This window comes from Mya arenaria, chromosome 5 (assembly GCF_026914265.1).
Source record: "Mya arenaria isolate MELC-2E11 chromosome 5, ASM2691426v1".
NCBI classification, from domain to species: domain Eukaryota; kingdom Metazoa; phylum Mollusca; class Bivalvia; order Myida; family Myidae; genus Mya; species Mya arenaria.
The window spans coordinates 26,843,259-26,856,244 of NC_069126.1; the positions used below are offsets into that span (position 1 = coordinate 26,843,259).

At 33.4% G+C, this 12,986-nt stretch overlaps 1 long non-coding RNA gene across 1 annotated transcript; it reads left to right on the forward strand.

Moving 5' to 3' along the window:
- The first annotated feature begins 7,789 nt into the window (after positions 1 to 7,789).
- On the forward strand, positions 7,790 to 12,206 carry LOC128235396 (uncharacterized). The gene is made up of 5 exons (XR_008261208.1): positions 7,790 to 7,893; positions 8,786 to 8,874; positions 9,384 to 9,510; positions 10,936 to 11,007; positions 11,928 to 12,206. It is a non-coding gene; the product is annotated as an uncharacterized LOC128235396 (long non-coding RNA).
- The last annotated feature ends 780 nt before the right edge of the window (positions 12,207 to 12,986 follow it).

A 12,986-nucleotide genomic window follows, 5' to 3' on the forward strand; every position in this document is an offset into this window, starting at 1 on the left:
TTATATAGGAATTTAGATATTTTCTTTCTGGATTTTATTTTTTCAAGGATGGATGTATATGCAGCTGGAATCGAGATATCTGAACACTGAAGATTTGATTTCATATAGTGTGGTATACTGTGGATTAGTTGCTGATAAATTAAATAATCACCATTAGGAATTTGGTATAAAAATTGTATATTATCAAATGAGTAGTGATTTCTTTTCCCTGAAGTCAAATATGTGTCCTAGGTACAATATTCCCTTCTTATGCCATTCTTTGTAATATATAATCTTATTATTGCATTTAATTTCTGAGTTGTTCCATATGATGAATTTTCTGATATCAACTTGTTCTTGTTTTGGTTTAAGTATGTTCCAAGATTTAAGGATGTCATGAATAAATTCGTTATGACCACATGTAATAATAATAATAATAATAATACTAACAGTAATAATGATAATCATCATCATTATCATTATAATGATAATAATAATGAAATTTCTAAAAAAATAAAATCAGTAAGAAATTTTGGAATTTTTGTGTTAAACCGATGCAAATTGTAAATTATAACGAGAAAAAGCTGCATTTCAGAAATATGATTAGTGTATAGGCTCACTAATGTTCGGCTGGGTTATAGACAAGAGGCGTTACCATTGATGCCTGAACATGCAGCTATTCTCACACGTATGGCGCACTATTCCTTGGAACCTGAGATTCGACACAGTCTATCTTCAGGTATTGTAAATATTTGAATATACCTGCAGTCTTCCCGAAATGTGCCGGTCCGCTGGACATGTGTAAAATTTAGTACGGGTCCGACAGGTCTTCCGAAAATGACGACATTTGTCACATCTTAACAATTTTTGGTGCAAAAAAAGGCTTGTAATTATAACACTGGAAACCAATAACAACAGAAGAAGAATATAATTCACAAAATTCTAAAACGGAAATTTCATACCATTTGGAAAAAATTGTTCTATTTATTTCGGCCGGCAATTGTTCTAAGGGAGGCCGTATGGGCTGCGGATCTGGTTCTACAAGATGTACAGAAACTCACCTCCTAAAAGAGGTACATGGTAGCATTCTTATATCCATATTGGATGCACAAATAAAATATTAAACCATGGGCTATCATAGAAATGTGACAAAAAAACCTAAATGGGCCTTGTCAACCGTTTGTTTAATAAAATTTAATGAAAACAGCAGATTCAAATTATGATATTATTTTACAAGGTAGTATAATATGGAAAAACAACAACAACATGGTTTAAACACCATAAAGGTAACCCTATGTGCAATTATGTATCCAGTTGAAGCTGTCATAAAAGTACATGTTTTCCTACAATTCTTCTTTTCTGAATTATGAACTTTAATATGGATTGACTCAACTTTGTCCTAAAATAATAAAACATCGATAACAATTGTGGAAAATTGTATAAAAACAAAGGGTTGATTGTTCAGAACTTTGTGTTAAAGAAGTTAACAATGATGTTTAAATCATCATTTTTTAACGTTTTAATCTTTAGGGCTGTTCCAGTAAAACATGTAACCCACGGGGGGAAGGCAATTATTTGAATAGTATATGGGTGGTTGTCTTTTTTCGCTAATTTGGACCCTTAAAGGTAAATTTGTTTCTGTAGGGGGTGGTATACTTAAAAAGTGTCTTCCCCCTTGGGGTTAAATGTTTAAATGGAATAGCCCATACTATATTTCATGGAAATACATAAAATCTGCAGTTTTTCTAACATTTCAGCTTTTCTTCTTTTTTTATAAATATATGAGCACACTATAACAAAAAATAGTTTGTACTTGAAAAAAATATGCTACTATCATCTACAATTTCATTTGCAGACTCGTGGCATGTCACTTCCTGTACAACGCGAGACTGGAGATATTAAACTTGCATGGGGGGAACTTCTGCTGGAGATATTCCGCTTTCATGCCCGGGAAACCAGCGCGCTACAGCTCGAGGACCAACTTGAAGGCTTCGTGCTCAAGATGGTGGAAGATTTTATCCGTGCCACCCTAGATCATTATTAACCCACATGGAACGAGAATGGGTCGATACATTTGAGTATAGGTTACCAAGTTCTTAAGCTAGAGAAATCTTTCATGCAGTCCTTATTTAAATGAATTTATGGTTGTCTGGTTAGCGCAGTGGTTAGCACACTCGCTTCTCACCTAGGTGATCTGGGTTTAATTCCCGGCCTGGGTGCATGTTAGTTTGGTTTGTGGTCATCAAGTCAGACAAGTGGGTTTTCTCCGGGTACTCCAGTTTCCCCCACATCACAAGACCACCCTCTCGCGCAACATCGTGCCAACGAGAGTGATTGATATAAGTTGCAAAAGCTTGTTTCATAATCGTTGTAAAATAAATAAGTCTAAACTAAATGTATTTTTCCTTGTTTTTTCCAAGATAATATTAAGCTCTGTTTTAATAAAAATAATCTCATAATCAGTGCTCTGCTAGAATAAATAAAATGAACATTTGCAGCCTTGAGTCTTAACTCAGACTTGAGACCTTCTGGAAACATCATTGTGCTGTTGTTATATGTTCAGTACAAATACATAGATTGACTTATTGTTTATCAAACTTAACACCCAAAATTTAATGTGTCGGTGGCAAATCATTCGTCAAATGTTTCAACTTGGTCGTCTATTTTGTCGGTGTACAAAATCATAATATTTTAAAATCCACCAACGGGTTAAATACAACTGTAATATCAAACCGTACAAAGTGGTTCAAGCATTAAATAGGTTCAAGTATTCCAAATACGTTTATACAAGGAAACTCATATTGGCCGAGTTTGCTTGATATTGGCCGAGCACTCAATGACAAATATGACAGAACTTTTGGATCTGAGCCAGTGTATGATGCATTTTGTTTGAATGCTTGTTAGCATTTATTTATAATAGAGTAATGAAGTAAAAGTTTCATGTATCGTGATTGAATATCCATTTTCTATTTTCTTTAAAGAAAATTAATAACATGAAGTTCAATGATTATAAAATGTGATTTCTCCCTTAAATTAACTTGATCTTAATTACTGTAGATTGGTTAATCTTGTGAATCGATCACAGGCTTTTTCAGTTATTTTTAAAGCTGTTATTTAACTATGTTTCCATTAAGGTAGGTAATGGGCACCATTTCAAACTATGATCAGCTTGATAATTTCTTAATGTGTATCATTTCCTGGATTCAAAAACAAAATTTAAAAGAAATTTACCCCATTTCAGAATTGTCGATAAAAACGACATCACCCGAGAGACAAGAACAATCCTTTATTTCATTTATTTTTCAACATTTTGGTAATAATTTGGTATCAGAGTAACAAGAAATATATATTTGCTTTCAGAAATTATACATTATTGATCACATCACCAACAAATATAATCATATTGTACTGAAATAGCCATATGGTATTTCAATTTAACATACTTTTTGACCGCGTAAAATTGGAACATCGACATTTAAAAGCAAAAGCAACATTTTTAGTTTTAGAAATACTTATGACCTGTTCTTTATTAATAATTATCTTTAATCTTTTGGGAACATTATGCAAAAAAAATCAAAATGTTTTACCGTCTCATTTTAAAGAAAATTAAGTTTGTAATACCCAACCACCTATTTCAGCCATGCCTGCAAGTTATAAGATCTTCACTGAAGCTAATATTTATGTGTAGAAATGAATTTAATTACTTTTTAATGAAAAAACAATATTAACTTCTGTGAAAAATGTTAGCTAATGAAACAATGAAGAAAAAGGTAAAAAAAACATTTGTGCTTCTGGCTGGATAATCGAACCACTACCTTGAAACCCTCAAAAGATCTGTAGTCCTGTGTTTAACAACAAAGGCGAAAGCATTAAAATTGAAGAGTTTCAAGTGGAGGTTTTCATTAGGGGGGTGCTACCTTAAACTGAAATGTTTCTTTTTAGTCTAGGATTTAAGTACACTTCCTGAGTCAATTTCCCGGTATCAATTTCTACATGCGAAATTTGTAATCTTACCAAAATAGCTAAAAGAAGTAAATGGAACTACAAGCTCAGTAGAAATAACACCAATTTGAATGGAACCTTTGTGAGAATTAAGTTTAATTGTACCATGACAGTCATTATCATACATGTGAACTCTATTGGTGGTAGGTAAAATATACCGCTTTTGAGACCCTTCTAAAGCCATACCGTTTTACCGTTGAAAACTACCGCTATTTAAAGCTCTTTTAAAAAATTGCAAAATTATATCAAATTGGCCTTAAATGTTCTTTCAAAAATCTCAAAATTATATCAACCATGCTAAAATACCATATTAATCTGTCACTTTAAAGAACATGGTGCAATAAACAACCATAATGATTATGGCCAAAGTGTTATAAAATTATGTAGTAATATATTTTGGTAAGAATGGACTAGTGGTAAAGGTTACACATCTAACTAGTAAAAAGATTCTGGGCTTCTATTTGTACTTTGGGAACTTCCTTATGGCCTCTGTACTTGTTGGTTATTGACTTCCTAGCAAATAGATTCAAGCATAATTCTTAAAGATGCACTCTCACAGATTGAACCTTTTGACAAATTCATGGAAATCAGTTATATAAGACTGCTGATAAAAAATTAGATCGTAGATTTTGATATTTAAGTTCTAAAATTAATGTTTTATGCATTTTTCTTAAACCGTTAGTAACAGTTTAAGCCATAAAACATTAATTTTTTGAAAAAGAAATATAAAAATCTTCAATCTGATTTTTTGTCAGCAATCTTTAGTTATATCATTGGTTTGCAGATATTTACGCAAGATTTTGCTCTATCCAAGACAATAAGTAAAAAGGTGGTCAAAATGATATATCTGTGAGAGTGCAGCTTTGAATCATAAGCTGTTAGCTTCTTTGTCACAATAGATATTTGAAAATGTTAATATAAACTTACCGGTATTGACATATATCAGGTATTAATAATAGTTGTGATAGCATTAGGAAGAATTGCACATAATTGAAAAAAAACTCTTATCTGTAACAGGAACTTATAAAGTTGTCCAGCATCGCTGAGGAAATGAGGGTGGGGAAGAAGAAGAGCTGGACCCTCATTCCAGACAGTTCCTCAAGAACGCCCAACAGATACATAACATCAAGGTATTGACTTACTTCTTTAGCTTGCTGACAGAGTCTTACACTGGATTTTTGTCCACAAGTCAGATGTCTAAATTTGTAAAAGTTTTCTTTGGGCTAATTTTCAAGTGATGCGACAGACATAAAATATTAAATTAATCGTCATCCTTGTGTAAGAACTTAATTATCACATACAAAAAACGTAGCATTTTTAATTGAGTTTGTGCATTATGGTGACAATATATATTAGACAAATTGACCCTCACCCTAGATAGTTCTTGAAGTACATCCAACTGATATATGTAACATCAAGGTACATACTTGTTCAGGCTTTCTAGAGAAACCTTTATTATATTCAATGTTGTTGAAGATTTATTACACTACATGAGTATATATGTAAAATGTTAAATTATATTTATTTCATGATGGTGATATCATCTATAATAAGAAATAGGAATATAAGTACTGCATTTTGATCCAGGAGGTTGTATTCAACTCAAGTGGATTTTTACAGTTTCAAATTGCACGAGGTCTAAACCAAGTAAAATCAAAAACTGAAAAAATCCCTGAGAGTCATATGACATACTTAATCGAAACGCAGTACTAATAACCCTTATATTATATAATATATTACTGATAAATATCATTGATAAGACTTATGATTTCATAATAAATGTCATTTTAATTGGGTTGTATGTAATAGGTAGATGACATGAAGTAAAACCTTAATGATAAAGAATGGTTGGAGTGAGTGTAGCAAAGAAGACCTTCGTAATCATTAAGATATTACTTTAGGTCATCTAACTGACGTAGAATACAAACTCATGGGCTGACACAATGTTGACTCAACATCTAGCATCGCAGGGGTTGTGTACCAGATGAGTGCCGAAGGCAAACCTTTAAACACTTGTGATAGTTGTAATTCTTCATGATGAAGACCTGTACTTAATTTTTTGCCTACCTGCAATTTCATTGGCTGAAAATGTAGGTTGTATTCTTATTTGTTTTATGAAATCATTTTAACATTGTGCAATAATACTTGTTATGATGTGACATCAAAAGAGTGGAATACGGCTTTTTGCACTTGAGTGGAATACGGATTACCTTATTTTGTGTGTGGATTTATGAACTGTATATAATAAACTCTTTAATTGATTTTGATAATTCTTTTACAGACTTGTTACAAAGTGTCACACAAGTATTCTTGTGCAGGCAACAGAGAGTCTCGTACAAACTCTTGTCCTTCACGGGCCCTAAACAAGAAATATGGTAAAAATGGTTTTATCTTGTTACAAATTTTGTCAATATCCCTAGAAATTTTTTTTGTACCATTTCTCTTGCAATCAACAAAATGGCACCTCATGATTCTAACATAGTTGTATTCTCCGTCTGATCATCGGAAAAAAGCATCACACATCTTACTTTAATTAATTATAAAATCAACATGGATGAAGTACGTAAATGTACATCTGAAAAGTTGTTTTTACTGCAGGTCGTCCTGATATTCTTTTGTTTTAAACCCCTCTTTCAAACATATAAGCTGTGTCACAAGTAATCACCAAAAACACAATTTTACTCAGTTAAGTAAATGAAATTCGTGTTCCATAATAAATTATGTAACATTTCAAATTTATCACAGGACTTGGCCGGAGTTGCTTCCCTTGAATTAGTGGAATGTTTTGGCCAGTACGACCCAGCGATCACAAGCCGGTTTTTATCTTTATCAGAGCTATGTGACCTCTACGCGTCTTATTGACCTGTTGACCTGTCGCCCAGCTTGACCCAACCCAGTCACGCCTGCCCGCAGCAAGCCAACTTCCTGTCAAGGGAGATTGACATCCAACTCCCTCGCAAGTGAAGCATACCGCAGTCAACGCAAGATGCTCTTGAAAGCGATTGGCAGGTACTGTGATTTCTTTTTTCTCGTAGTAGAAACAGTATATTTTTGGAAGTGAAAAACTTGGTTTTTAGGTTCTCTTCTTCCTCGAAAAAAAGCTGATGTAATGGCATACCCTTGGTGCTCCATCATCGTGCAGAAACTTCTACCTCGGCTGTAAACCATATTAAAAATGTTTTCACATATACAAGAAGCACATGTGTAGGATGGACTGGGAATATCTTACAGGTGTTGGCTTGTGTTTGTAATAATGACAGTTTAAGTGTGACTGAACTCTGATTTCAGTGGTTTTATGAATCATTGAATCTAATTTTCACTCTTTTTGGTTTATACTAATTTATTTAAGCTCGATTGTGACAAAAGCTGATAGCTTATAGCTCTCTTGGGTGAGAGGCGCACACCTATACCACTAGACCACTCTTTTTCTCAATGACGTAGTTTGACAACTTTTGAACATTAAGAACATTGTTGAAACTCACATGGTTGAATTTACATACTTGCTTTTAGGATTATTTTTATTAAATGCTAAAAGAAATAACATTTATTTGGATTTATCTGAAATGCATGCCAAATTGTATGCAAATGTAAAATCATCTGAAAAAGTACTGCATTGATATTATGTGCCAGCCCTGTTTAGGTTGGAATTTGATTTAGTTAATGGTCTGGGCTAAAGTTTAAAACAGTGAAAGATAGGAAGTAGATATTTTCAGGCTTTGAAACATGCAGTTTAATTTCACTGATAAATCTCTGTAAACCATTGGGAAGCATTATATTCAGTTATGATATACATATCTATGCTTTGTTACAGGCCTGGAAGAAACAGGTTTCCACAACCCATATAGACTTGCCCGAAGATCTCCCATCAAACTTTAACTTGGAATTTCTTGTGCTACAGCAATCACTTGACAAGTTAGTACTTGTTAGATCATATCAGTTTTTATATAAGTCTAAGATTTAAATCCAGGCTTAAAAGACAAACAGGAGTTAAATTTTCATTTTCTACAGTTTAATGTTACAACGTACATCTGCCTTGTATGGAATGGAGCACCTGTTGCTGAAAATCGAAGGAGTGTCGGTAGTGATGAAATGATTATTGAGTACAACCGATAAAAAGTCGCTGACAATGTAATGTCTGCGACAATCGATAGTGGTTGTCCAAAATCGATGTCGCTTATGTTGCTTCCTGTAATAAAATGTTCTTGATGCGGTGTGCATCATTTTGCATCTAATATATGTGTTTTGTTGTTTTGCTTATTCGTGAAGGTATTAAAGTCACTACAAGTTTAGGGACATTTTTTTAACTGCTCCAATGACTATAGTATCACACTTACTGACTCCTGGATAAACCATTTAAATAGTCATGGTGATACTATGTATATGAATGTATTCCCAAAATATATTTTGAACTTTGGATTATGGTCCGATAGTAAATCCAAATGCTTGGTCCGTTTCCATTCGATTATCGATAGCAAATTGAGTCCGATTTTCAAACACTAATTGTCGGTGTGCAAAAACAACCCTTGGCCATACCTCAAAAACCATAACATTGGTGGCACTGATGTCAGAAATGCCGGTGTGTAAAATCTACCTTTGGCCATAACTCAAAAACCATTCAAGATATTCAAATGAAACTTGGTATACTGTAATACATCATGAATCATGTTAACAAATATAATACATACAATATGGTAAGGAGCGTTATTAACTCTGGCTATAATGATACTGAGAAATCAAGAACATACCTGCTGGGGTTTGCACAACAGCACTCTTTTTGCTATATACACTATTTTAACCATTTTAGGTCTTTCCTGTATGGAGCCCTCATGGAGAAGTCCAAAAGCTGTGTTGAGGGTGGGGACAAAAACCCTTCTGGGAAACAGACTGCCATAGGTGAGAGAGATGTTAAATTTTTTGCACATAACATACAGGCTGTATTTTAATATATATTGTTTACGTTTATGAAGTCATTTTTGAGCTGAAAGTTTTAAGCTAATGTCCTAATATTTGCAAAAGATATGAGCAAGTGATTATGAAAGGAATATGTAAGGATTTGTATATTTGTAGGAATATAGGATATGTAAGGAATAAACACCTATTTTTGCGTAACACACATTACTAAGTAGTGATAGAATGTTCTTTCAATATAATCAATATAGAAATTGATTGCTCTGGTATTTAAACAATGCCTTTAAATTTATTATTTAATTTAAACATTATTTGTTTCTTGAAAATGCATTGAAACAACACATGTACTATGTACATTTATCATCATAAAGATTGAGAAGATAAAAAGTAAAACATTAGTCACTCTCTCCTTTACTCAGTATTTGTGATAGCAGTCACAATAGGATATAAAGTAATAGATACAGTATGAGTTTTCTCTTTTCTTCCTCTTACAGAAGTAAGAAGCCGTTTTGCTAGGACAAACACCAATTTTGTCAGAGGGGAAGCTGAGGATAATATTTAATTTACTTTCGCCCAGAGCCCTCGCAGCTGCCAGCCAACAAAACCCAAAACAAGCCCATGGTAACCATGCTAAGGATATTTTGTATATGTATTTTGCATATTCTGGGCAAATAATCTAAACAATGGGTTTTATTAATTGTTGCTATCATTATTACAATGAATCATGCTCGTAAGCGACCCACAAAGCTTATGAATTTAATAAACATATTCCCTAAGCTGCGGCACACTGCCCCTCAATGAACCTCCATTTTGAAATTCATTTAACATTTACCTAAAGCAACTAGGAATAAAATTCTCAAAAACAAAATAGGAACTTACAGTTTTACACTACGTGTTTATAGGACGTACACAAATGCAAGTTGTATACTTCCCAACCATCATATACTACATGACCAACGACTTACTTTAAAACAATTTCTAAATTTTATATAGTTTTAAGCAACATGTACGTGTTTATGCACTGTTTTCTAGCAGACATAATTTCATAGCAGGTCTTGCCTTCATTGATCCATTTACACGTACCTTGCACGAGCAAACCAAAATATCTCGTTTTTATTTACCTCTTTTACCAGTCTGAGAGGCCAACATCCACGTGGTAGTACCTCATCACACACAAGAACAAGATCAATTACCCCGATATTTTGTTGAACATCTTGCTATTTTTGCCCCTGAAGAAGATTTGGTACATTTCATATGTAGATATATCTCATTTAGGGCAAGTGCAGAGCACAAGAACTGTTAATCTTGCTTCCATATTTTTGGAGTAGTTGCCCTTTGTTAATTTTCATGCTTAAAGTTTTGTCCAGGGCATATCTTGTAGAATATAAGAGTTATCAACTTGAAACTTCATATAAAGATAGATCTTATGGAGGGCAAATGCAGTGCACAATAACAGTATCTCTTGCTTATTTAGTTTTAGAGTAATTGCCCTTAGTTAATTTTCATGCTTAAAGTTTTGTCCTGGGCATATCTGAAAAGAATATAACAGTTATCGACTTGGAGACTTGAAACTTCAGATGTAGATAGATCCCATTGAGGGCAAGTGCAGTGAACAAGAACCATAACTTGTGCATATTTATGTTTAGAGTTATTGCCCGTAGTTAATTTTCAGGCTTAAATTTTGTCAGGGGCATATATCGTAAACAATAAGAAGTATCAACCTGTAACTTTATAGGTAGATAGATCTCATTGAGGGCAAGTGCATTGCACAAGATCTGTAACTCTTGCTTCCATATTTTTAGAGTTATTGCCCATTTTAATTTTCCTTGTTAATTTTTGTCTGGCTTAATGCTGTTACCTTCAGTTCAAATGCCACCTGCACTTGAAAGTTAAATGTCAACATCAATGTGTATAAATGTATAAAATGCCAATCTTACAGCTATAATAATGACAATAAATCGTTTGTCAGGCGACACATCCGACTTGCAGAGTTCTAGTTAATAATTCACAATTTATTTTGCCTTTACTTTAATGTTTTCTCCATAGTGACATTTCAGACACAGCTCATGGATCAGTGCCTTCCTCAACCAAAAGGGCTGACAGGAGGACTGTAGACTTGTAAGATATCCTTCTTACTTAATAGTCATAATATTTACTACCATCACCAAAAGGGCTGTCAAGAGAACTGGAAGCCTGTAAGTTATCTTTCTTTCTTAGCTACCATATTTACTGCCGTAACCAAGAGGGCTGTCAAGGGGACTGTAGAATTGTAAGTTATCTTTCTTACTTAGCCACAATATTTACTGCTATAACCAAGAGGACTGTAAAGACATCCATTAATTTTGTCTTGAGAACCAATCTGGGATTCCCAAGCATAGATTTGTGCACATATTGATGATAATGCATTCTGCTGATGCACATGTTGAAGAAAAATGAATCATCAGGGGAAAAAAGAAATATAAAACTTGCAATGAGCAGCAAAGAGAATTACAAGGGTGAGAATTCAAGGGTGAGAGTGATCTAGTGGTATAGGTGTCTGCCTCTCCCCAAGAGGTTGTGGGTTCGATCCCCACCAGGGGTACTTTTTCATAGCCTGTCAATAAGAACACAGTACTGGATTCTGCCCAGGAAACGGACTCGATGTGATTCTATAAGCTATCAGCTTTCGTCACAATCTAGCTAAAAATAAATTAGTATAAACCAAAGAGAATAACTGTTACTGTCTCCGAAATTGTGTACTTTGACACAATTATTGTTTGTTTCACCTTCTGTAAACCCAAAATTAAGTAATAAAAAAAATATTTCTGGGTTAATTTACTTTTTAAACTGGCAGGAATGTGTTATGTGGTGACTGAATAATACTGTGTTTTCCTACTGCTTATTGGAGACACAATTCATTATACACAGTCTAATTCAACTCTCATAAAACTGTCTTATGAGGTTTCATTAACCATTTTGACACAAATTTTGTGGGTAAATCCAGCTACCACACACCATTTTATTTCACATGTATTCTATGTTTTTCCTATTTGTTGTAGGTCACTTACTGCTGACCGCACTCTTCCAGATGAAGAAAATAAGATGGATCATAGAAGGCTGGTAGATGGATGTAATTGGATGTACCACAATATGACATGCACACTATGTTGGATTGGCATCGAAGAATAAAAGTGCAAAAAGGTTGCAACAGATATAAAATGAACCATCTTGCTTTCACCCCTAAGGCTCAACTGAAAGATTTACTGTCAACAATTGTATGGCTTCAAATTAAGTTTATTTATGATTAAGACTGAAAGTTTCAATGTGAACTTAGTAAAAGTTAGATGACATGAAGTGAATTCTTAATGATTAAGAGTTGGCATCTAAACGACTTAGAATATAATCTCATTGGCTGATACCGGTCATTGTCGGCGTAATATCTGAAGCAGGGAGTGTGTATCGGATGATTGGCATTAGGCGGACCTTTAAACATGCGCAGAAGTTGAAATTACTAATGATTAAGTCTACTACTTAATGGTTGCCTGTCTGCAATCTCATTGGCTGAAAATGTAGGTTGTATTCTAAATTGTTTCTGAGCTTGCTGATTGATTTTTACCTTTAATGCTGTAAGGCAATTTAAATGTGATTTGAAAATACTCAGTCCAAGTTAATTTCTATTTTATTTTGGCAATAAAATATATATTTAAATAAATGGTTTTCCTACAAATAGAGTAATAATCATGGCTCAGGCACTTGAGCCAACAAGAAAAATAAACAATATTGTTGATCGAATAAATGTGCCATATTTTATGAGAAATATTACCACTGCTTTAAGAATCTGCGTTCTGATTTTTACTGAAATATTTTATGTTAAACTTTGAATGAATGTATAGTTCTGTTTTTGTTGTTGTTAATATGTGTACGTACGTATATATGTGAATAAGTCTTAAAGTAATGGTTAATGATTGTTAAGGCGTAATTTCACTCCTGTTTTTTTCTTATCATAGGAGATTTTTTTAAGCAAATCAACAGTTGCGTGTAAAATGCATTTAAGTTTTATATTTTTTGTTATAAATATTTTCTATGTATATATTTTTTATTATTTTTGAAGGTACATG